At 38.0% G+C, this 26,008-nt stretch overlaps 1 protein-coding gene across 5 annotated transcripts in view; it reads left to right on the top strand.

Annotated features, from left to right (window-relative positions):
- COLEC10 (collectin subfamily member 10) overlaps positions 1–26,008 on the top strand; it is a 237,312-nt gene that overhangs the window by 64,382 nt on the left and 146,922 nt on the right. For 2 of the 5 annotated variants that reach the window (XM_028168181.2, XM_057532458.1), the window contains exon 3: positions 17,369–17,409. The exons of the other annotated variants lie outside the window; for them this stretch is intronic. The gene's annotated coding sequence lies outside the window, so the exon portion shown is untranslated. The remainder of the gene's footprint in view (positions 1–17,368; positions 17,410–26,008) is intronic. 5 annotated transcript variants of the gene reach the window in all.

Genomic DNA, 26,008 nt, shown 5'->3' with positions numbered 1-26,008 from the left:
ACTGTACATACCTTAATTTAACAATAATGGAATAATACTGTTGAAAAAATATTGCCGACAGACTTGCTCAATGCAAGATTGCCACAAACCTTCAATTCATTAAAAAAAAAAGCAATATCTGTGAAGCACAATAAAGCAAAGTGCAATAAAGAAAGGAGATATGCCTGTACATACTGTAAAACTGTAAAGATAGCAACTTGGGAATTTGAAAGAGGACATATAACTTCCAAAACACTAGAGGAAAAAAGATTAAAAAAGAAAAACGTATCAGCAAATTTACATCTATACTGAAGAATCTGAGATTATTAAAAAGAACAAGATAGATTTATATCCACTGAGATCAAAATCTCATCTGATATTGTTTAATAAAAAACATATATATATATTTATATATATACATATATATGTAAATGCACAAAAAAGCTGAGAAGAATATACTTCTAGGAAGGGGAAGGGAACTGAAGTGGGGGAGGGAGAAAAAACATTTTTTCTTTCCTATATTGTGTGTGTGTGTGTATATATATATATATATATATATACATATACATACACACATACATACACACACACACACATATATTTGTGTAGAGTGTATGTAATTTGGAAAATGATCTTTTAAAACTACCAGCCTGGGCTTCCCTGGTGGCGCAGTGGTTGAGAATCTGCCTGCTAATGCAGGGGACACGGGTTCGAGCCCTGGTCTGGGAAGATCCCACATGCCGCGGAGCAACTGAGCCCGTGAGCCACAACTACTGAGCCTGCGCGTCTGGAGCCTGTGCCCCGCAACGGGAGGGGCCGCGATAGTGAAAGGCCGGCGCACCGCGATGAAGAGTGGCCCCCGCACCGCGATGAACAGTGGCCCCCGCTTGCTGCAACTAGAGAAGGCCCTCGCACGAAACGAAGACCCAACACAGCCAAAGATAAATAAATCAATAAATAAAGTAGCTATTAATTAAAACAAACAAACAAACAAAAAAAACTACCAGCCTCTCGGAGTAGATCCTGTCTTAATATTGAAGAATGGAGGGTGGGTCTAAATTTCTCATTTTTCACTGTAAATGGAAGGGCAAAATTAACATGGAGGACTATGTAAAAACACAAATTATTTCTCTCCACAAAACCGCCAAATGTCATGTTAGGAGACAGAGTTTCAAAGGGAAATAATTTGTTCCTGGAACACAATTTTTCATTTAAACACAATCTTCATTTTGAAGAGAAAACAAATAGACACAATATAACCCTGCTGGCCTTATGCCCTCTCATGTCCCACAAGTGCCATATAAAACCATGAAAGGAATCACATCAAGGCAGATTAGACCACTGAGAACTTCAAGGAAATCACATCAGCCACGCACGATTAATCTGTGGACCTTTGTTAGAAAAAGCAAGCTGAGTGGCCCAGAGCTAATGGGAACAGTCATCAAATTAGAAGTCATCTTTTGAAATGACATGAAGAAGCAGAAATTTTGAAAAAGTCTGGAAGGGCCATCCATTTCATAGACTTGAGGCTTTCTTTCTTTTAGGGAATAAAAAAAAGCATAATGCTATTCAGTGTGCTTAAAGGCATTATTATCCTCACAAATTGTACAACCTTTTATTCTTTCAGCCCAAGGAAGAATTGTTTAATTAGTTTGTTTTTATCTTTATACATCTTTTACATATTACATATTTACACATTTGTATATTTTTTAGCATTTAAAATATTTCTGGAACATCACATATATCATTTATAACCTGAAAGTCAGTGTTGTATACTATGTTAGGAAACTGGGCTGTAAAGCCACACTGCCTGGGAAAGCATCCCAGCTGTGACACTTAAACTGTCCAAGTGACATTCATCAGATATTTACCTCCCTGTGTCTTGAACTTGAGAATTGTGAACTAGAACACGTTTCATCGTCATTGTAAGAACTGAGTGAGGTACAATAAGCAAATTAACATCAATGAAGAATAGCTCTTAAAATCCTCATATCAACCCCATGAGGGGTTGAGCCCCTCATTCTACAGACAAGGACACTCAGACCTTGAGAGGGAAAGTAACTGGTGCAAGATTTTACAAAGGGTAGGTGGAAATGGTGGAGACAGAATGCAAATCCAATGGAGTCTGGCTACAAAACCCCTGCTCTAAGCACTCATTAAAATAGATTATTTTGTAACTTTTTCATATCACAGTCTTTTGCCTTTATACTTGGATATAAACTCTAGTAAGTCAGGAGTAACTGTACCTTCTACTTGTAGGTTTTCCCGTGTGACCCAGATCAGTGCCCTGGAAATACATGGCAAAAAGTTGCTGAAAAAGAGGAAATTGACATTTATAAAGCACTTAAGAAATGTCTGCCAAGAACTATGGCCAGATACTGAGATAAATTACATTTATATTTAATCTTTACAGCAATCTCGAGGCAGGTGTTAATATCCCTGTTTTACAGATGTTTTACAGATGTTGCCAAGAGGATAAATTTTTCTTTCCTCAGACTATGTATTATTCTCTTTGTGGAATGCACACAGTAAATGAGAGCAGGACCTTAAAGCCAAATCAAACTTGGTACGAAGCTTGGTTCTGCTACTTACTGAAGTGTGTGATTTTGAATTATTAAACTTCTCTGAGATTCATCTGTAAAATGCAGACTACATACAGCCTCTATCATTGGATAATTGTATTAAATAAGGCAATACATTTAAAGCCCTCTATAACATCACAGTAAGCAGTTAATAAATGTTAGTTATTATTATTACTATTGTTATTACTGTTAATATGAGTTTTAGTAGAGTCAACTGAAGTAAAAGGACCTTTATTAAACGTTAACCTGACTGTCAGTGTCTGTTTTGTTTTTTTTTTTTTTGTGATTTTTTTTTTTTTTAATTCACGTTCTTTTTTATTTATTTATTTATTTATTTATGACTGTGTTGGGTCTTCGTTTCTGTGTGAGGGCTTTCTCTAGTTGTGGCAAGTGGGGACCACTCTTCATCGCGGTGCGCGGGCCTCTCACCATCGCGGCCTCTCTTGTTGCGGAGCACAGGCTCCAGACGCGCAGGCTCAGTAATTGTGGCTCACGGGCCCAGTTGCTCCGTGGCATGTGGGATCTTCCCAGACCAGGGCTCGAACCCGTGTCCCCTGCATTGGCAGGCAGATTCTCAACCACTGCGCCACCAGGGAAGCCCTCAGTGTCTGTTTTAAAATGAGAAATATCCTCTCTAGAATGGGAAAGCTTTGGAGGTCAATTACACAGGTAATTGAATCAGATTAAATGACTCTGGGGGACAGTACCTGTCCAAAATAATCATTGTTTCAGTAAAACAGTTGAAATATTACTTTTTAAATGAAACAGTGAAAATATTACTTCCTGACAGGAGTGTTGCCTGTAGGTTTATAGGAATAGGCAGCCTGTGATGTGTAGGTAGAAATCTGTATGGAACAAGCTTTTCCTCTGAAGCTAAAGGATCTGACCTCAAAAGAAACTATGCAGCCAAACCTATTGAGATTTTATCATCATTTGTTGATTGCACTTCAGAAGTTCAAAATCACTTGGGGAAGAAAACTTCACACATAGTATTTTTATTTTAGAAACTATGATAAACTGTGTTTTATCCAGGATGATCAGTAAATTGAGAGTGCTAGTTACAATCAAATAATATTTGTCAAATATCCTAAATTAAAAGCTAGAATATTCATATCAAACATTATACTGTCAATAGGAAACATAGCATTAAACTTTCAGTGAGTAATATGCTTTCTTTGGTTATTCTGAAACTGCATTAGAATCTTAGTGTGTCCCAGTGTTATCACTATGAACCTTAATTGTTTTGATAACATAAATTTCAGTATAAAGTAAAGAAGATTTTCTCACAGAGAGCAGTTCCAAGATGAGATGAGTAATGCTGGTATTTTGTGGATTCCTTTTGCAGGGAGATTCAAACAAATGCTGCAGGATTGCTTGCCCGGAAGGTTACAAAACAGATGTTAGCACAGGATGAGGAGTCCCAGAATCGATGTTTCCCAAAGCTGATTATATTCGTTTACCAGGGCTTCCACAACAAAGTACCACCGACTGGGTGGCTTAAACAACAGAAATTTATTTTGTCCAGTCCCAGATCAAAGTGTCTCAGAGTTGATTTCTTCTGAGGCCTTTCTCTTTGGTTAGTAGGTGGCCATCATTTTCTTGTGTCTTCACACGGTCTTCCCGCTGTGTATCTGTGCCCTAATCTCCTCTTTTCAAAAGGACACCAGTCGTATTGAATTAGGGCCCACCCTAATGACCTCACTTAACCTTAAATACCTCTTTAAAGACCCTATCTCCACATACAGCCACATTCTGAGGCACTGGGAGTGAGGATTTCAACATGTGAATTTGGGGGATACACAATTCAGTCCCTAACCCTGGTTCTGCAGGAGAATCACTTGGGGCCCTGGTTAAAGATTCAGAATTTCTCAGCTCTTCTATTGAATATTCATTCACCAGGTCAAGGGAATTGCATTTTTAACAAGTGTCTAATAGTTAGGAATTGTTTTTTTGCAAGTGGCGTAAGGTGTATCTCAAGCTGGCTCAACCAAAATAGAGAATTTCTTAGCTTGTACAACTGAATATTTCAAGAATAAGGTTTCAGGGCGACCTTGATCAAGAATCTAAATGGTACTACAGTATAAACGATGCTATAACAGCCTCTTTCTACATTTCTTCCATCTGTTTTCTCAATGTTACCTCCATTTTTGGTCCCCTTGTGGTTGGAAGATGGCTTGACGCAGCCCCTATGTCTTCAGAGGTTCATATTTAGTAGAGTTGAGGGGAAATCTGGTTAACTTTTTACCCATAAAGTGGCAAAATGAATGTCAGTTTACAAAACTGGATCCTAAGAGGCAAAATAGAGGAGGGATAAAAATGGGTGAACTTTTGTGCTTTTGGGTGAAGTTGTCAAGTGACCTAATACAAAAGATACAAAGTATACAATTATACAAAGCATAATTCAAAGTTTAGTAATAGCTTAATAATACTGATAGTGTTAACTTCGTGCTTTTATGTGTCAGCCTCTTTGCTGAGTGCATCACATGGATATGTGTATTCACATTAGGTGCAGTTATTATCGCCATTATACAGACAGGGAAACTGAGTCTCTCAGAGAGTACACTTGCCCAAGGTGGCAGACTGGGTGAAGGAGGCAGAGCTAGGATTCACGTCTCAGCTCTTTGGTTTTCAAGTTCTTGCTTCCAAGTGTCACATTTTGCTGCCTCATTAACATGCCAGCTTTGGGAGTTAGCACTCTTTCTTCTAAAATTAATTAATTAATTAAATTTTTCCTTGTAAATTTTTTTTCCTTTCAGTTTTACTGAGATGTCACTGACAGACAGCACTGTATAAGCTGAAGGTATACAGCATAATGACTTGATCTGCTTGTATTGCATAATGATTACCACCAGAAGTTTCATCATCCATCAGCTCATATAGACACACAAAAAAAGTTTTTTCTTTGTGAAGAGAACTTTTAGAATTGATTCTCTTAGCAGCTTTCAAATATACCATCCAGCAGTGTGAGCTAGAGTCGGCACATTATACGTTATATCCCAGAGTTAGCTCTCTTTAGCAAAACTGCGCTACCTAAAATTTCAAGAGTTTTGATATGACAGTAATGTTGGGGATAAAAGGAAAACATATTCTTTATCATAATTATCTACACGTACTAGAAAGGCTACTTGTCTGACTTTTGCTTGCAAAGTTGTCTTCCAAACTCAATATATGACGGTCATTGTATCTCTTAGCCCTGGCCATGGGAATCTTCATCAGGTGACAACTTCTTAATTCAATTCAATATAGGCAAGAGGAAAAAGAGAGGCCAAAAATGCTTCTTTACTCCCTGCTGAAGCTATGAGTCTCACCTGATGACTAGGTCACTTGACAACCTTACCAACTTGCAGACTGCAAAGCATGACCAATGTTACAAAACCAGCATTCAGAGTGTGTTGTCCTTATTCAGCTAAGTACATTTATTTAACTACTGGACAGTAGCAAAGGTGTTGGTAGGTCTTTCCCTGGAATTTGGGCAGAATGCCTTTGTCCTATTGCTGAGAAAATGCATGTAAATGCCTGAGCCACTTTAGTGGTCTTTACCAAAAATAGCTTGGCCTTTTGACTCACCAGGCTGCCAGTAAACTGGTTTTTTTTTCCCCCCTCTCCACAGATATGCTAAATCTAGTAACATCACGTCAGTCAGTGCATTCCAAATTGGAGGCAGCATTGAATTTGTTTTAGTTTGGGAATCCTTATTATTTGTTCATAGGTTGTATCAGAGAACATTGGGACAGGAAGGGTCTGGCATATACTCAGTATTCAACCCATCCTCTTAGATTTATAGATAAGGAAACAGAAGCCCCAAAAGGTTAAGATCCACACAAGGACACATTGCTGGTAAGTGGCAGACCCAAAATAACTCTGGGCTGCTGATCGTGAAGCAATCTGTTTTCTGCCAGAGTCTCAGCAGGAGATTTCATGGGTGGGATATGCCAGGTCCCCCTGGCATTTTACAAAAGAATTTTAGTAGAGTGATGGCAAGGTATGAGTCTTGGCTGTCCCTGTATCTACAGAATTTATATTTTGCCATGTGTTGCTTTAGCAAAAAGGAATTTGGGAATCAAATAATACAAAACCCAGAAAAGCAAATAGACGTTTTGATGCTCAAACTTGGCTAGGGTTGGCTTTCTTGGCCTTCAGGAGAAGTTAATTAGCATTAGCAAGCTGCTCTGAGATCTTTCACTGCATCTGAGTCATTCCTGCGGCTAAGGTGTCTAAGGCCTCACACCTCCCTAGGTGGCCCGAGTCTACTGCTTTGCACGAGAAAAGGATCCCAACAGTCTGCCCTTCACCTAGCGATCAAAACCTCTGTGTTTCTCCTTATGCTTTTACAGCTGGGCAAAAGTGCCATTTTCATACAGATCTTTTCTTTTCTCTCTCCGATCTTTCTATCATTTGCTTGGATTTCAGGATAGGTTTTTGTTGTGTTTTGTTTTTAACTGAAAAGGATATAAATTATTTCTATTTTAATTCAATTTGATAGACCTGTCTGTAATGTGAAGATGGAATTTGCAGTTAAAAAATGAAATTTGGTCACACTAAAGAAGGCAAGTATGCCTTTGCTGAGTAGCTATTAAATTTCTCTTTAAAGAAATATCCAGAATATAATAAATCCTGGATAATAACTATTTCAGTTTAAAAAGGAGTAAATCAGGGATGAATCATGGAGCAGTGTTTATTGTGTGTGCCAATTTTGCAGGTGAGGAAACTGAGCCTCAGAAAATAAATAAGGAACTTGGGTAAGGTGCAAAGCTAGGAAGTAAAAAATAAGGATTTAGACCTAGATTTAGATATGAGGCTCACCAGATGACTTGCTCTTTCCATCTTGCTGGACAATCAGTCTCTCTAATCACTTGACTGTCAAACGTTTGACTTCTGGAATAGGAAAATTAAAATCTGGTGTGAAGCGTTTTCATATTCATTATGTCCTTTGCTCTTTCTAAAGCCTTGAAAGGAAACTAGATGTCACGTTCTCCATTCAAAAAAAAAAAAAGATACCTGACCTTTTTGTTTTGTGCATTAGCAAGATGGTGGAATAGAAAAACCCTGACCTCACATTCTCTTATGAGCACACCCAAATCACAATTGTCTGCAGAATCTATGAAAAAGACTGGAACCTACCAGAAAAGATCGGAACCACAATGATATGGGGTCTCCCACCATCCCTATATTGAGGTATAATTGACAAATAAAACTGTACAATATTGAAAAATAAAATAAGATTCCCTGAGCTTCAGAGAAGTCAGTTGACTTACCCAAAGTTGACTGCCCAGAAGCAACTAATGTGGGACTCACATCAAGTTCTTGTAAGTCTAAAGTAAAGTGACTAGTGAAAAGGATTTAGTATTTGGAGACCCAGGCTCAAGTTCTAACTATTCATTCCACATACTTGAAGTGTATCCTGGACAGATTACTTAAATCCGTGATCAGTTTCTAGCCATTCACTAAACGGGACTAAAGATAACACCCTGTGACTGGATTGTTATGAAATAAATATAAAATGCCTTTTAAGACTAAAAAGTAATTTATAAGTGCTATGAGTAAAACAATTTTTAAAAGTTATAATTTTTACAGTTTAAGAGTTAGAACTTTAAAACAATTTAAAAAGTTAATTGATCCATTTATGATGTGAATGTGGAAATTCTCTTTTGCTAATAAAGGTTGTTGGCTCTTTTATCGATTTGATCCTCACAAAAAGATACTCATTTAAGTATTTTGGCCATTTTCTCTTCTAACTTGATGACTTATAGTAGGAACACTCAGCCTCTTTTACTTCCAGGATATCTGTGTAAGCTGTAATTATGGAAATACATCTTAAGCAGATTTCTAGATTCTGAAAATGAATACAGTTCATCTTCTTGTCCTTTTTCTTCTGTCCTTTCTAATAATTTAGGGGCTAATTGAGGGAGAAAAAGCATGATGTGGATGAGTAAAAGATGACATTTTTGAAAGAATAAAGACGTAGATTTTTAAAGGAGTCTCTGCATCTGATACATGAGATTATGTTCATTTATCAGCAAAAATCTTGCTGAGGAAATCAAAGCAATACCGGTCTAAGAGGTCATTTCTTCTTCAAACTAAACATAATCAAATTTTTATTAAGCATTTACTTTTTTAAAAAAATTTATTTATTTATTTATTTATGGCTGTGTTGGGTCTTCGTTTCTGTGCGAGGGCTTTCTCTAGTTGCGGCAAGTGGGGGCCACTCTTCATCGCGGTGCGTGGGCCTCTCACTATCGCGGCCTCTCTTGTTGCGGAGCACAGGCTCCAGACGCGCCGGCTCAGTAGTTGTGGCTCACGGGCCTAGTTGCTCCTCGGCATGTGGGATCTTCCCAGACCAGGGCTCGAACCCGTGTCCCCTGCATTGGCAGGCAGATTCTCAACCACAGCGCCACCAGGGAAGCCCAAGCATTTACTTTTAAAATGACATTTCAGTGGGCTGGGGATTATAAATATTCTAATACCTTTCATTCAGATTTTCCTGCATTGAAATTTACAATTAATTTTTAAAAACAAGATGAATGCATTCCAAACAATTAAAGAACAAAACAAGAGTACACATTTGATTTTAATTACTCTCTACTGCACTTTGTAATAAAATGCCCGGTTAGAGATGGTCTTCCCTCTTCCTGCAGGGTGACATCTTTAACCAAAATGAACCAGTAGTTACTGAGGGGACTGCAGTGGGAACAAATACTTATTAAGCGCCAATAATGTGTAAGGCACTTTAATCCTCAGGATGATGCTGTGAATTCGTTATTACGATCCTCATTTTCAGATGAGAAAACAAAGTATTTATGCTTCAGATGCCATAGCAAGGTGATAATGACCCAGCTCTGAGTGATTCTGAGCCTGCTCTGTGCTCACTGCCTTATAAAGAAATCTCTTTTCCTTAGGCTCTGCTTTTGCCATAGCCCTCTCTCCTTCGTTGGTTATGCTTTATAACTGGTGAGTGTTTGTGTGTCTTGCCTTATGGAAACTCTCATGTGCTAATGTACCAGGTTTCATGGTTTGTAAAGTTATAGACAGTAGACTGAAGCACAGATAGGTGCAGCTTCTCAGTCAAGGGGTATTAAGGAGACCTTTTAGATGGCAATAAAAGAGACGTGCTGGTGTTAACAAGTGAAAAACAACCCATTGTATTTCATATAATAAAATCAGTTCATCACAGACTGTACCAAGGCAGCATAATTGAGGACTTGTACTGGAGTGTTCAGTAGACTAGCAATCAAGAACTGCATTCCAGGAATGAGTTTACCAATTATAAACCATGGGAGTCAATTAACCTCAGTATTTTCAATTATAAAATAAAAATTATATTCTTCCTGCCACCTCATGAGGTTGATTTAAAGATAAAATGAGACATTGTATGTAAAAAGTATTTGTATCCCTATAAAACTGTAAGAATTTAGAAGGAATAAGTTATGTTTGCCTTTTACTTATAGCATATTCCCCAGAGGGAGTAAATATTCTGATTATTCCCAGTGTGGATAGACAAACTCCATGTAACACCAACCCTAAGCTTCTATTCAGTTGACTCCATTCTTACATAAAAGAGAAGGAATGGATTGCCTTTGGACATGTGTGGCAGAGCGATGAAACCATCACCTTGACCAAATAAAATGATTAATCATTTAAATACTCTGCTGGGAAAGCTCATGAATAGACGTTCTTGAAATGCCAAGTGATTTTGATAACCTTGTGCATCTGATCTTGGGATGAAAATTTAAGAACTTGGATTTGCTTGACTTAATTGTGCTTTTCCAAATAATGGCCCATCCCTCATATAACTAACATTTATTTTTGTGTTCGCGTTTATTGAGTGCTTCCTGTTTCCCAGGCACTATGCTAAGTGCTTCCGGTACATTATCATTTAATTTTCATAAGAACTCCAGACATTAAGTAATGTTACCAATTGAGGCATAAACTCATTGAGTAATTTTCCCAAGGTTACACAGTAAGATATGTAGAAGATACATGCAAGATTATCAAAATAGTTGCACTATTGCCATTCATTTATTTATTTATCAAGATTAACTGAAGTCCTTTTATGAGGAAAATTGGTGTTTAGATGGCATTTAAAGCCGTAGGAGTGGTTAAAATCACCTCAGGATGTGTGTTCCTAGAGGACCGAGCCCTAGAAGTTTCCTATACTTATAGGTCTGAAAAAGAGAAGGAGCCAGCAAAGGAAATTGAGGAAGAGTGTCCCTCAAGAAGGTAGAAAGAAAAAAAAAACTATATAAATATGGTCTCATAGCCTAGAAAATGAAATTAAGAGATAGTAGTCAGATTTGTTGAATCCTTCTGAGATGTTGAGAAAAGTGAGAACTGAAAATTTGCCATGGACTTTGGGAAGACATAAGATGTTGGTAACCCTGGTAAAAATAATTTCAGTTAATGATTGTTCAATTACAGTCAGGTTAGCAAAGAATAGAATGTGAGGGAGTGGAAGCAATGAGTACAGAGAGTTCTTTCAAGTGGAAAAGGGAGCAGAAATCAAAATGATAACTGGAAAGAATTATGGGGTCTTTTAAAAGATTGGGGTTGACATATATACACTAATATGTATAAAATAGATAACTAATAAGAACCTGCTGCATAAAAAAATAAATAAAATAAAATTCAAAAAAAAGAAAAAGATGAGTACTAAGGCACATCTGTGGGCAAATAGGAATGATCCTGTGGTGAGGAAGAAAATGAGGCTGCAGTAAAGAAAGAGAATAGTCCTGGTTTCCAGAGCATCAGTGAAGGGGAAGGCCTTACATGAGAGCAGGATACCTAGTTCATTAAGACAGGAAGAAGGGCAGAGTGTACAGAGGCAAATGGAAGGAAGTGCCTCTCATCAGAGAGAAGAAGAGGAAGTTGCTCTTTTCTGATGATTTTTGGAGGAATTATTGCACAATGTTTTCAACTGAGAATGAGACAAGAGGAAAGGGTGGCTATCTGAAAAGGGTGGTAGAGTGGAGAATGGGGAAATAATTTTCCTGGAGAAGTGTGGTAGGATTATCAGACATTACAGAGGGCATAAATTAAAATGAGGCCAATCAGCCTACTTCTGTGCTTTCTTCCAGCATCATATAGCCTCCTAGGTGCAAGCATAGGGCAAGTGGATAGCTGAGTTAACCAGGCTTGAGTTTCACCAGGCAAAAATGGCAGGGTAAGACAGAGGGAGGGGAAAGAGAATTGAGAGCATTTGCAAGGAAGTGACTGCATTTCTGAACATGGGATCTAAGCAGGAAAGGGAGCAAAATGAAGAAAAGGGTGATGGATATTTTTTAAAGAAGTAATAGGGAAAAGTAATGGAGATCTGGTTGAGATTATGGAATTGCTTCATTGGGTATATATTTTTTTCTTTTCTTTTTTTTAAGTTTGTATTGGAGTATAGTTGATTTACAATGTTGTGTTAGTTTCAGGTGTACAGCAAAGTGATTCATTTATACATATACCTATATACACTCTTTTTAAGATTCTTTTCCCATATAGGCCATTACAGAGTATTGAGCAGAGTTCCCTGTGCTAGGTCCTTATTAGTTATCTATTTGATACATAGTAGTGTGTATATGTCAATCCCAATCTCCCAATTTATCCCTCCCCCCCTTACCCCCTCGTAGCCATAAGTTTGTTTTCTACATCTGTAACTCTATTTCTGCTTTGCAAATAAGTTCATCTATACCATTTTTTAGATTCCACATATAAGCAATATCATGTAATATTTGCCTTTCTGTGTCTGACTTACTCCACTCAGTATGACAATCTCTAGGTCCATCCATGTTGCTGCAGTTATTTTGGGGGGAATTATTAAAACATCACTAGCCTGCTATTTCTTGAAACAGTTATATCACAATAATACAACTTAAACATTTCCTAATGAAATATCTAAAAGCATTTGGTTATTAAAAGATATGTTTCATATTACCAGAAGAAACGTTTTAAATTTTAAATTCTCTGAGTAAACAAATTACTTTTCCATTAAGATATTAAATATTATTTGTACTTAAAAGGAATTGAACAACCATGGGTAGGGGCTGACACTCATCTGCGAAACATATTTAACCAATCACTTAATGGACTAGAATAAATAAGATCATGTAGACCAAACTTTCTGGATGATGGCATTTTATTTACAGTGCTTGAATGTTCTATTCCAGTAACCAAATGCCTTCAAGTCTCTCCAAGTTCTTATCTGATTAATTACATTGCTCCACAAAGGAATCTCATTAAAAGGGCGGGTGGAGTTTATCCGGGTTAGCTAGAAAAGGAATCAAATAATATTTGGGGAAAGCTTTGTTGAAATATTTGGCCAAAAGGTACTACCTGGCTAGTGTAGGAAAGTAAAGCCAGAAATAGATAAAAGCTTTTAGATTGGGGAGAGAGAGGAAACTGAGGAACTGGAAACTTTAATGATGTTGAAGAAAATATTTTATTGGAATTAGAAAACAATAGGAAGTTGTAGTTGGAGAAGCAATTCAAAGAAAAGGATTTGAATCAGCTCTGAGGAATTGTCTCATGAAGGTGAAAATCCAGACGAGTGGCATAAATCACTGAAGACAGCTTCAAACATCATTTCAATTTCACTTTTTTTTTTTTTTTTTGGTGTGTTTTTCCAGAATCATGATTTAATTAAGGGAGCATATTCATTGTAGAGAATATATTGATGATTGTAAATGTGACCCCTCATTACAGCCTTAAAATTTTTGAAATACCAGAGCACAAAGATGTCAATTATATATCCAAACTACAGGTACAAAACAAGTACATATATTTTCCATGCTCCAAAATTGAGTACACACTGTACTGTCAGTAGGGAAGGCAAAGCCCTGGACTTTTGAAATCCTCTAAGCCTGGCTTTAATTCCCTACTCTTCCACTTCGTAACTGAGTAACTTCAGACAAGTTAGAGTAGGAAAGTTCTTTACGTAATCATATTTGATTTAATTTTCTCTTCATTGACTTAGTTCCAATTGAATTTACACTTTGCAAGGACAAATATTCTCGCTGAATATAATTACTACTTTTAGTGACAAATGTATAGGTAAACATTCAGGAAAAACCTCTTTGTGTGACCAGTTACAACGGAAAGAAGAAGTCTAAGTACCAGATTGTGTTTTTCAACTGCTTTTTGTAAATCTTCTAAGTCAGATGACTTTGAAAGTGTACTTAATAAGAAAGCTGTGTTTCAATGTGATGTGAAGATTCAAAGTCAGGGACCACATAAATGTAAATAGTGTGCAGAATAAATTACACTCTAGTTTACTGGTTCTAGTTTATTGGTTTTAAGGCTCCTGTGAAACCCTTGGTTGGGCCCCAAATGGCACAATTGTTTCCAAAAGTAAGAAGTATTTCTCTTTTTGATAGAGTCTTAAAAGGAGAATACTTTCTGATATCATTGTCACAAAATGACTTCAGCGTAAACAGAATGAGTCTGTGATTTGCATCCCTGAGTACAGGATGAATTAGCTGGATGTCCTTTTTTATAGGAGGATGCTTGGAAAGCAAGGTGGTATCACTTAGAGGGATCTGCATTTTTATCTTCTCTCTTCCGGTTTGATCTTGGTTGTGGCACTTAACCCATATCCTTATCTATAAAATTGGCATAATAATACCAAGCAAGTTGCCCAGATTCTCTACCTTTTTCACATCTTGGCACACATAATAATTGTAATATTGCCTAGCACACTAAGACGAATGGTGATGAGGTCAGAGGATACTACCCTGGGGTTTTCCAACTATGGTAAACTGTCCAGCCTCCTTGAAGAGATCAATATCTTAGCATATTTATAACTAGGAGGACCGTATAATTTATCATGTAGATATGGACACTTCTGAGAGCAAAACTGGACACATTAATAATAACATTTGGGTTGGTACTCTAGGCAGAAGCTGAAATTTAACTGAGCCAACCAGAACATGTTCAACCAAACTATAACCACATCCACAGTAAGTGGCATACTTTTAGGGATGTTCTAGACTCAAACAATACCTGATAAATTAAGCACTCAAAAGTGGTTAGCTGTTGCTGTTATTTACAGGGAAACTAAGTGCGAAGAACTTTTCTGACCCTTGGGGAAATAATTTCTTCCAAAGGAGATACCAGTTCAGCAATAATGCCCACCATCTATTCTAGCTACTCCAACTATGCAATCAAGGAAAACAACAACAACGATCCTAGGAATCCCATATCACCTTTTCTAGTATCACAGACTGAAGTTGCTTCAGTTTCCATCTTCTCCCTTTTCCCTTACAGCTGCCAAGAATTATCCTTGAGAGATCCCCATGAATGAGTGGCAATCTCTCTGAGACTGATATTTTTTTCTAAGTATACCACCTGTATGCTATTCATTCCCACCCTACCCAGCCCAGGTCTCACTCTTGAACTCCATGCTGATATTCCCAATTATCTTTTGAATGTATACATCCAAATTTCCAAACCATTCTTCAAACTCTACATATCCAAAGTGAACTCTATGCAGCCAGTGCTTCACCGACACCAGTCAGCTTTTCCCTAGTCTATGTCTCTAACTTGTGTATGGCACTGTTAAGTCTCAAATTACTCATCTGGGAGGAATCCTAGGTTCCTCTCTCTCCTATACCCTTCTTGCTCAACACAAACCCAGCCCATTGACTCTTCCTCCAAACAGCTTTCAAGTGGGCATTTCCTGTATATTCTTACTGCCCCGATTTTTACTATCATCATATCTCATCTCCTTACTGAAAATAGTCTTATTTGTTGGTCTTTATATCACTTGTACCAGCGTCTTTCATACTGCTTACAAACGTCATCGTTCTAACATGCAGGGGTGAGCATATTTTTTCCATGCTCAAAATCCTTCAATTTTATCTGCTAACGAATGAAATCCAAAATAATTTTCATCACATGGAAGTATCCTCAGGATCAGGTCTCTAAGTGTCAAGCCTAATTTTGCTCAATCCTTTTTGCATTAGACTGCATCAGATACTTCTTTTATACCATGTCAAATCTTCTCAACTCTCATCTCTTATATCAGTCATGGTCATGTTATTATGAACAGTTCCGTATAGAACTTGACTAGTTTCACCAAGGTACGTTTCAAAATGCCTCACTTTGTCCTCAAGCCACGTAGTCCTTCCTTCCCTAGGGCATATGTGAGGAAGCCTCTTAGTATCACACTTGTGTAGCTCAACAGTGGATGTTTACACGCATGGAGTCACCTTGACATGTGGGCAATAGAGGCCTGGACCAATGGTTCAGAGACATATTTTATAAATCTCTACTGCATTATGCAGGTCTGAGCACCTGTCATCTGTACCAATGGCCAACTCAACAAGTCATATTTATATATTTTCTCTTCTTTTTTACTCCCTCTTTCCATAATTTTTGGCCCAAGAGATTACTTCCCAAATAAATTACCTTTATGTAAACCTTTGACTGAGGTTCTGTTTTCAAAGAAATATGAAAAACTGTAATTACTAGAAGTGTTTGTATAAAACAGACTCCTGTGATGGGATTTAAAGCTGGATTACTCATAGATAAGAAAGAACTAAAACTCTGAATACTTGTACGAAGTAGGTGATGATAATCTTTGGCATGCAGTAGCATCATAATTATTCAATATTAAGACAGTCACATGTGGTAAATTGTGATAAGGTACAGGTAGGAGGGATGTTGGTTTATGTGGTAGCATTTGATTGACATGGGCTCTCAATCATAAAGATTCCTCTCCATTTCATTATTGTATTGGATACTTCTGTGTATCTGGACTTTGTAAACATGAAGTAGCCAGAAATATAAATACCTTTCTATTTATACATTTAGACATGTGATCCAGAGCCAGAGAGTGAGAACTGAATTCTACAAAGATTCAGAGTACTGCCTCATTAATGAATATTTTGGTGTTGGTTCATTATATGGACAATAGTTTAAAAGGACAACTGCCAGATGACAGATACAGCCACAGGTATTCCTAAAGGAGAATGCTGGGGAAAATCCTCCCAGTGGTCAGAGTTATGAGTAAAACACTTGGTTTGCTCACTTTTTATGGAGAGAGAAGTGACTTGAGGTATTAATATGTATGGATTCATGACTATTAGAAAATAGCTTGCCTATTGGTCAGGAATTTGGAATGAGTAAATAAGAAGCAGGACAAAAAGAAAGTCTGCAGAAGATCCATATGGATAGATATATGGCCATAGACACAAACCATGAGGAAAGGGTGAACGAGAGAGGGAACACTCAATAATAAGTGGAGAAGATGACACCCAGCCTCACTTTCTGCCAGCCTGATGCTGGCATAATGGGCTCATGAATTAAGTGGCCACAGGGGCAGACATAGAGTCTATATGCATGGACCAAATAGCATGGGAGCCTCTTTCCAACGCTGATCTAGGTACTGTTGTGGCTAAATACCCAATCTTTACTGGAGACCAAAGCTGAGCCTGCCCTTGTAATGGGACACTCCCTGAGTGAAACCAGTCGCTTGGTGGCTGATTCATTACATCAGACTTCTTCTACCCTGGAGGAGGAGTGATTTATTTTTACTGGAATTATTATATATAAAGATGTTGGTTTGCCTTTTCTGCCTTCAGTGCTACAGTCAGCACCACAATTGAAGGCTTACAGAATGCTTGAAATGCTATCATAATCTTGGGATCTACTTGACTTATTATATACTCAATCATCCAGAAGCAACTGACCTAATAGAGTAGTGGAAATGCTTATTAAACACTCGAGTAATGTGCCAGCTCAGTAATATTGCCCTTAGGGTTTCAGTACTATCTTCAGAATAAATATATTGAGCAAATGGTTAAGAGATGCCGTTGGTTCCCCAACAGGTAGAATACATGAATCCAGGAAGCAAGAGATTTACATAAAGGTAGGCACTCTTATCATCATTCTTTGATACCCACTTGTAAAACTTATGCTCAAACTCTGCTGGACTTGAGGTCCTATTTTCCTAAAGGGTTTACCTCCAAAGGAAAAAGGAAGAGTTCTACTCTATGTGAAGCTGGGATTACAGTTTAGTCACTCTGGATTCTTCATGCTAGTGAACCAGCAAGCAATGATTACAGCACTGGTGTGGGTAATTGATCCTGGTTTCCAGGAGGAGCTAGGGTTGCTGCTATACAAAGGAGGTAAGTTGGAGTATATTTATTAACCAGTGAATTTACTTGGAGTTCTGTACCCACTGAAAATGATGAATGGGCAAGTATAACAACCACGACCTGCCAAGGACATGAGTCCCAAGCCCTCAGGATTGAAGGTCTAGGCCATATCATTAGGCAAGCAACCTTGACCACTGGGAAAGACTACTAGACCAGCCAAACTATAGGCCTCATCCTTAGATGAGGAAAATATTAAATGGATAGTGTATTAGTTTTCTCAGGCTGCTATAACAAAATCCAGAGACTGCGTGGCTTAAACAACAGAAATTTGTTTCTCCTAGTTCTGGAAGCTGGGAAGTCCAAGATTAAGGTGTTGGCCCATGTGGTTCCTGGTGAGAGCTCTCCTCCTGGCTTGTAGATGGTTCCTTCTCACTGTGTGCTCACATGGCCTTTTCTTGGTCCAGGTGGTGAGGGAGCGGGAGGGAGCAAGCTCTTTGGTATCTCTTCTTATAATCCTACTGGATTAGGACCCTACCCTGTGACTTCATTTAACCTTAATTTATAAAGGCCTTATCTCCAAATATAGTCACACTGGGGGTTAGGGTTTCAGTGTATAAATTTTAAGGGGACATAAACATTCAGCCCATAACAGATAGTATAGGAGTGAGAGAATGAATTAAAATCATGTGCCTCAGGACCAGTTACAGCAGCAGGAACTGGAGCTAGTTCCACTAGTGTACTTCTAATAACTGACTACTGTTTTGAATGGGATTTTATGATGGATTGGACTAATGGAAGGCCAAAGTGGACCTGAGTAGTATAAGAGGTGGATGGTATTGGAAGAGGGTGATATTAGATATCTCTTGTGCACAACTTCAAATCCTCTTAGAGCAGTTATGAGACACATAAGTCTCCAATCCTCAGGCTCAAGCAACAAGTTGCTTGTATCAGTGGCCAATTAGACAATGCAACCTTGAACTGGCTTATCTTCCTTTTCTGTTTCACTTTCCCTTGTCCATCACTTTTGCTTTGGGGGATCAGTTTCTAAATACAGTATTTTCACTCAAGAATTTGTCTCTGGGGAACTCTTGCTAAGACATCTACTTTAAATAGTATTCCCAAAATAAGTACAGTACTTAGCAAAGGGACTGATGCATGATATGGACCCAATAAATATTTATGTAATGAATACTGGTCTCTGGACATGCCGTGCTCGTTCTGGATCTTTGCTCAGGAATTTATTTCTAACCCAAGCACCTCCATCAGATTTATCACCTGTAAAACTCCTGCTCATTTTTCAAATCTTAACTCATTTGCAACTCTACAATGTAAACTCTCTGAGTCCCTGTAGGAAACATAATGCAATTTGGTGACCAAACGATTTGATTTCTGGAAATACTGAAAGCGTACAATTCCCAGTCAGCACTGCATGTAGCTAGGACCATGTGGCTGAGTTCTCGCTAGGGAGATGTGAGCAGAGGCGATCAAAGAGATTTACGACCCTAGCCATAAAATCTTATGCACGATTTTCCATTTTCTGTTTCTGACTATGCAGTTGTAAGTGAAGGATCGAAAATGACAAAACTATAAGTTGGAAGCAACCTGGCTCCTGGTTTATCACTTGGAAGGGAGTTGCCTAGAACTATCACCAAACCACATTAAACTTTACTTGAGTGAAACGTAAATTTGTGTCAAGCCCCTAAGGTGTCAGTCTTTATTTCTACTTCAGTATAGCCTACTACGCCCTAACTAGTATATTCCAGGCAGACATAAAGAGTTTCTCTGTGTTCCTACTGGACTCAGATGTGTCTGTATTAAATAAGTAAATATCAGTTCTAATAATCTCATTTCATTTCCACTCATTTGACTGTAACCTTTTTGGATTCCCTCATGCTGGTACTACATTACATAGTTACTGATTGGATGGATGGAGAAGGGCATATAGATTTACCTTGTAGGGTTCTAGGAGAAAAGTATTTGGAAATTATTTGGAAATATATTTTGATTGACTAGGAAAAAAAGTTACTAAAAATTTTAGCCTTGGAACAAAGGGCTAAAAGGGCTGCTTTTAGAGGTGATGAGAAATTTATCACTGAGAGGTTTACTTGGCCTGGAGTTTAGACCAGTTGTCCAAACTGTTCAACTTACTAGTGACTTAATTAAGTCCAGGGAAGTTAAAGGACCTGCCCAAAGCATGTTCTCAACAGAACTGGAAGTAAAATTGAATCTCTTATCTCTGACGCCAGTACTTTATTACATTAAAATTCAGAGAGTCTGAGCAACCAGAACATCAAATATGCAATAGATCTGAGTTAAAATCCTGACAATTTAATAATTATGTGTTTTTAGATTAATTACTTAATCTGGCTCAGGAAAGTTTTCTCATTTATAAAAATGGGATATGATATCTTCATAGATTTTCATGAGATTGTGTTAAATACTGAGCCTGGTACAAATTTGCAATTATTATTATCATATTTATTATAATTTTAATCATTACAAAAATATTTCTTATTCAAGTCTATTATTTACTTTACTGGTACGGTATTAAGTAAATTTCAGCTACGTTATATGTCAGAGAGTTTTTGGTAGCTAAATTGAGAATGTGAATCCTATGGAAAAATGCAGTTCAAGGCCCAAACCAATGAATTCTAAGCGAATTATGGAACACAATAATTTTTTCAAACTGGGAACTCTCTGGAAAGATATTTTTATAAATGTGACTCCAGTCAGTTGCAAGCAGTGAGTGGAAGAGGTATAGGAAAGAGCGAATCTGGGAACTCACTGTGGAGCCAGAATGCCATTCCCCTTCTTAGCTTCCTAGTTTCCATTTTACTCTGAATTAGTATTCTTCATGATTCCCATGAAAATGAGTAATCTAGTAAATGTAAAACTATAGGGTCAGGGAAGGGCTAAATTGACTGAGTCATTATCAAAAGAGTAACTTTTGTGTCATTGGGATTCAGCTTGTGCTTAAGTTTTGGGCCTATGATAGCTCAGAGGTTTGCAGTTGTTCAGGGAGGTGTTCCTAGAGAGTAGCCGTGGAATGATCACTCCAGGAACCTGGGTGCTTGGGACGCTGGTGTGTGTCTCATGGGAGGCATCAAGACAGGTGTGTGTGTGATGATCTAGACTCTGACACACCTGGATAATAAATCCTGGCTATGTCTCTTAATATCTTTGTGATTCTGAGAAAGTTAATTCAACCTTCTAAGACTCAGTTTCCTCATGTGTAAAATAGGGATGATGATACCTACCCCCATCAAATTGTGATGATTAAATATATGGCACCTAATAGGTACTCAAAAACAATTCCTTCCCTCCCTCCCTCCCTCCCTCCCTCCTTCCTTCCTTCCTTTCCCTCCTTGCTTCCTTATTAAGCAAGAGTGAAAAGAGATAGCCTCAATTAGTAAATCTAATTAGCAAATTCATTGAGCACTAACTTGGAATTCCTGAATACAAACACACGCACTGTCCCATTTTCCTCCTTTGGGACAGTGCCTTTCATGCCCTGATATCTGCTGCTGTCAACACTGACCCATAAAATTCACCTTTGAGATTCATTTCAATAAAACCCCACAGACACGGACAGGTGAGTGAGGGAGGAAGGGACCACTGGCTCAGAACCTTCTATGCAAATCCCTTCCCCTTAAGAACAGATTTTGTGGGAAGTTAGGATAAAGCCTATAGAAGTGACAGATTCAGGGGGCACAGCACACGTGGGGATCTGGCTTTTATTTCCGTTCTATTCCTTTGGGAAACTGAGTAAATCACCTTTGATCTGCTTATCTGTGGATTAAGGATTAAACTTACTTCAAGAAGACTGAAGACTGTGATTTGGCTCTTGATGGCTGTAAAGCAGTTTAACAACTTACTCAGAAATGAAGCAAAGAAAGCTTAGCTTTTTAATGCTGTCTTTATTAAAGTTAATAAAAAAAATTCACCCTAGGGCACATAGTGTGTGCTAGGAAGTTATCTAATCCTCACAACTACTGTATGATATAGGCATACTATCATTCTACCTTTTACAAATGAAGAAACTGAGGCATAAAGAATCTAAGTAACATGTCCAAGGATGCATTACTAGGGAGTGGTAGAGTTGGAATCTGAATCCAGGAAATAGGTCTCCAGAGACTTTGAGCTTAACCATTATGCTCTACTACAGAGTTTGGCAAGTGGGTTTAGCAACTCAATTAAAAGGCAACGCATCACAAGAAAATGTGTTGCATTTTTTGAGAAGTTTTTATTGCATATTGAACCTCTAGTAAAGTCTTATTTGGCATGGCAGAGAGTAAAAGTTGCCAATTATTTCTCAAGGTGTTGGCCTTATAAAAAGAAAAGACTTTTCTTCATTTTATAGTTATATATTTCTCTTCTACCTATATAAATTCCATAGAAGAGAGGTCTTCTACATGAGGTATGAGAATCCCATGGGTGTGCACAGAGCAATCCATTGAGGTACAAAAAGAAATACTAGAGCATTTATTTATCTCATTTGTTCCACTGTTAGTGACTTTTAATAAGCAATATATTATTTATCATAGTAGTTCTATGTAATTTATAAATTCATATTATACTCATATTGGAGATTAATCCTCAATAATATCTTTTCTGATAAAGAAGAATATTACAACAAAGTTGGAGACCCTAGAATTTAGGAAACTAATCTTTAATGCTTTACTACAGTGAATCAATTTACACTTTCACAGGATAATTTAAGCTGCCTTCTAAAGAATCACTGGATTTATGGGCAATAACAAAGCTACCAATATTTCTGAGGGATTCACCATAGCGCAGAATTTTGAGATTTCTACCATAGAATCTAATGCATAATAAACTCTCAAAGGATATAGTAGGAAGGAAAGGAGGGAGGAAGGGAGGGAGGAAAGGAGGAAGGAAGGAAAGAGAAAGGGAGGGAAGAAGGAGGAAGAGAAGGAAAGGTGACTTCTTCTTTACACAGTATTTTATCTTTAAGATTACAGATTTTGTAAACACTCTTGATCTTTTCCCCACAGCTAGGAAACTCTTGATAAGAAACACAGACTATCCTTGGGTTCATCCTGTTGCAGTGTTCATCTTAAACAGAACAAATCTGAGATTTGCTGAGAGTTGAGGGAAGCAGTCGCACACTGCTGAGGATATGGCACTTAGCAGACACGCAACAAATTTCTATTTAATGAATAAAAGTATGTCTCCTATTTATTGTGTGCTAACTACGTAATGGGCACTGTTGCAAGCTTTACACATATTATTTCCTTTGAGCCTCACAGCATCATTAGGAACCAGGTTCTATTAACCTCACTTTACAGATGAGAAAATAGAGACCAGAGAGAGTAAGTAATTTGGCCAAGGTCACACAGCTAGTGGCAGATGCAAGAGTCACACCTACATAATCTGGCTTCCAAACCCTTGCTCTGAAACCCGCTACATTACTACACAGGACCTCTCCCATCTCTTCCCTCTTTCACATTTTTAAACTTCTTTTCCCCTTTAAGGGATACCTTTGAGTTTCATTTTAATATACTTATCCTGGATTTTGCAAGGTGGGGAGGAGAGGTAATGCCATGGGAGAATTCCCAGAATACTACGGAAAAATTAGTTAAAACCAATACCACGAGTATAATGAGGGACATTATCATGATCACTCACATCTTGTGTTGGTTTAACACTTCATTTTTCAAAGTACTCTTATATATAATACTTTAATATTTAACATTTAACACTTTCAGAATAATTTCCCATTTCTGACAACGAAGGAATTTTTGATGTAAGGTTTAGCCACAGTCACAAAGCTAGGGCATGAATGTGGATCATCTGATATTTGGTCTTGTGCCCTTTAAATAATTGATCCAACTGATACCCTTTGACAATGGGCAATTTGGATGGATAACTGCCCTCAAAACTATACTAATAACAATTCCTTGCATTTGTAGAGAGCCAGATTAGCAAGTAGGGTCCATACTAGCTTTGACTTATTGGTGGTGATCATCTGTGTTGAGAAGGATTCTGAGGCTGAAACTCAGCTCTGTCAAAATAAGTGCAGTGATTGATTTGTTGTGACTTTCACAGGTACATAGGCAGTGATTGAGGGAAGACTTACAGCATATTCACTGAACCTCTTACTGAGATTTATGCTTTGGAATTTGCTCTCTTATTTATTGCTTCTTCCAGATAGAGTTATCCCTTTGATGATTCTATAACACTATAGGCATACTTCTGTGATTTTATATTAATAACTGTATAAATATCTAATGATACTTTTCTCATTCTCACTCTTGAAATCAGAGACCTTGTGTATCTGGGCATTTCTTCAGCCTGACACAAATCCTGGCAGATAGTAGGCCTCAATAAGTAGTTACTGAAAAATTTACGGCTAAAAATAATTTTGTGAGATGAGTATTATTAGCTATCTGTTTGAGATGGCTGAGAATTCTGTGAAAGCCATCTTGAGTTGATACAGAGTTAAGGAACTTTTCCTCTGGACTGTCTCTTAAGATGTAAGTGACTTACCTCATGACCGTTGGGACTTCTCAAAGCCATTAGTATTCTAGGAGAGGACAGAAGAGTTCTGAAGTTGCTCCCTCTAACTGACCTACTGTACTTTGTTTGGAATTAAACTTCCTGTGTTTCCTGCAAACTTCATCAGTTCCCCACAAACATGAAAAGAATTCGTTTCCACCGAGCCATCTTGCTAGGAGACCTTTACTAAAATTGTCCTGGAGAAGAAATTATTCTTCACCCCTGGGGTCACTTGGTAGCTAAGACAGACTTCTCCTTTTTCTTTTAATCTGTTCTACTTCACTGCCTCCTTTTTTGTGTGTTCTTGAAGGTATTGCCTTATTTACTTTGATGGTTTCTCAACTAATTGAATACAGCAGTGAGTTCTTTCTTCCTTGACTCTTTTGGATGTTTCTACTTCCCCAGGGGGAAGGGTCCCCACCAGACAGCTTGACTTTGAGATACATGCTTATTGAAACTACTTTAAAAGTTGTTATTTATGAGGCTGTTAAAAGTTTGCACATTTGGCTGAAACAGAGAACGGCTGGAGTGATACCAGCCTTGGCTTGTGGCGGTAGTATTCCTAATTTATAGAAAGGGAGAATTATCTCTAAAAACAAAAGGATGGATATATCCTGTGGCTTGATATTTAGGTCTCTGTGTATTGTGATCAAAAGGGTCCTAATATGATTTAAAAAAAAAAAAAAAACTAAGGAATTACTTGCATATGAAGATAAGGAGCACAAGCTAAGTCCAAATCAGGTAGAAACATTACTGAGGAGAAAGAAGTAATTGTCTTAGAACCGAATTCTTCCTTCTGACACAGAGATGACTTGTTTCTGGCCCCATAGTTACCAAATATTTTCTGATTCTTTAATACATGTGCCCATGTGTATATACATACACACAACCCACAGAACAGGAGAATCTTCCATAACTGGTCATAATAGTATATATTTTGCCACTCTGTTTCCTCCATCCTCATCCTCATCCTCATCTACCTCATCTATTTTATGAAACACTTTCAAAAAACATTTTCTTCAAGATAAGGATTTTATTTGACAAGTTATAAAATTCTAAGAAAAGATTCTCACTACCTTCTCCTTCTGCACACTTGACTGGTACCCAACGAATCTCCAGGGCTCAGGATTTTCCAAGAGTCTATGTTTAGTATGCAGTATGTGTAATGAATCATAGTGTCCACCTGTAAGTGTCATAAACAGATGGTATAAATATGCTTGCATATTGTGACTCAAAACACATCTCCAGTTTTAGCTGGAGTTCAAACAATATTCGCAGTTCCAAGAAACCTGTGGCTTGCAACTTCCGGGTCAGTGGGAGGAGAATACCGGAAAAGGGAAAGCAAATTCCCTGTCAGTCCAGGCTGTCAGTGCAGTGAGGGGAGATAGTCAAGGGGGGGAGGAGTGACAGGAAAACCTGTTTTCCATTTGCTCTTGCAGCCATTCATTTTAAGGACTCCCAAGAAATTGGTCTTTGGATCCTATGGGAATGGGTGGCATCACACATGCTCCTCTGTCGTCCTGGAAGGTCTTTCTCTCCTTTCTTTCCACCCGCTCCTGTTTTTTGTTTTGTTTTTGTTCCCCACACCCCGCCCCCGTTTGTCTCTACTCTCACTCATCAGGTCTCAGCTTCAAAGCTTTTTTCCTGAGGGAGGGGAGGTCTTCCCAACCCAAGGACATGCTCAGATGACACACAGGAGGGGTATCCTCTAGGGCAGGGATTGTGCTGCCTCCCACGTTGATGAGTGCCTGACACTGGGCACAGACAGTGCTTGGCATTTTTTTTTAACTTTTTATTTTGTATTGGAGTAGAGTTGATGAACAGTGTTGTTTAGTTTCAGGTGTACAACAA

The sequence above is a fragment of the Balaenoptera acutorostrata genome, chromosome 17 (assembly GCF_949987535.1).
Source record: "Balaenoptera acutorostrata chromosome 17, mBalAcu1.1, whole genome shotgun sequence".
Classification (NCBI taxonomy): domain Eukaryota; kingdom Metazoa; phylum Chordata; class Mammalia; order Artiodactyla; family Balaenopteridae; genus Balaenoptera; species Balaenoptera acutorostrata.
This window is presented reverse-complemented; position numbering and strand designations above follow the sequence as displayed.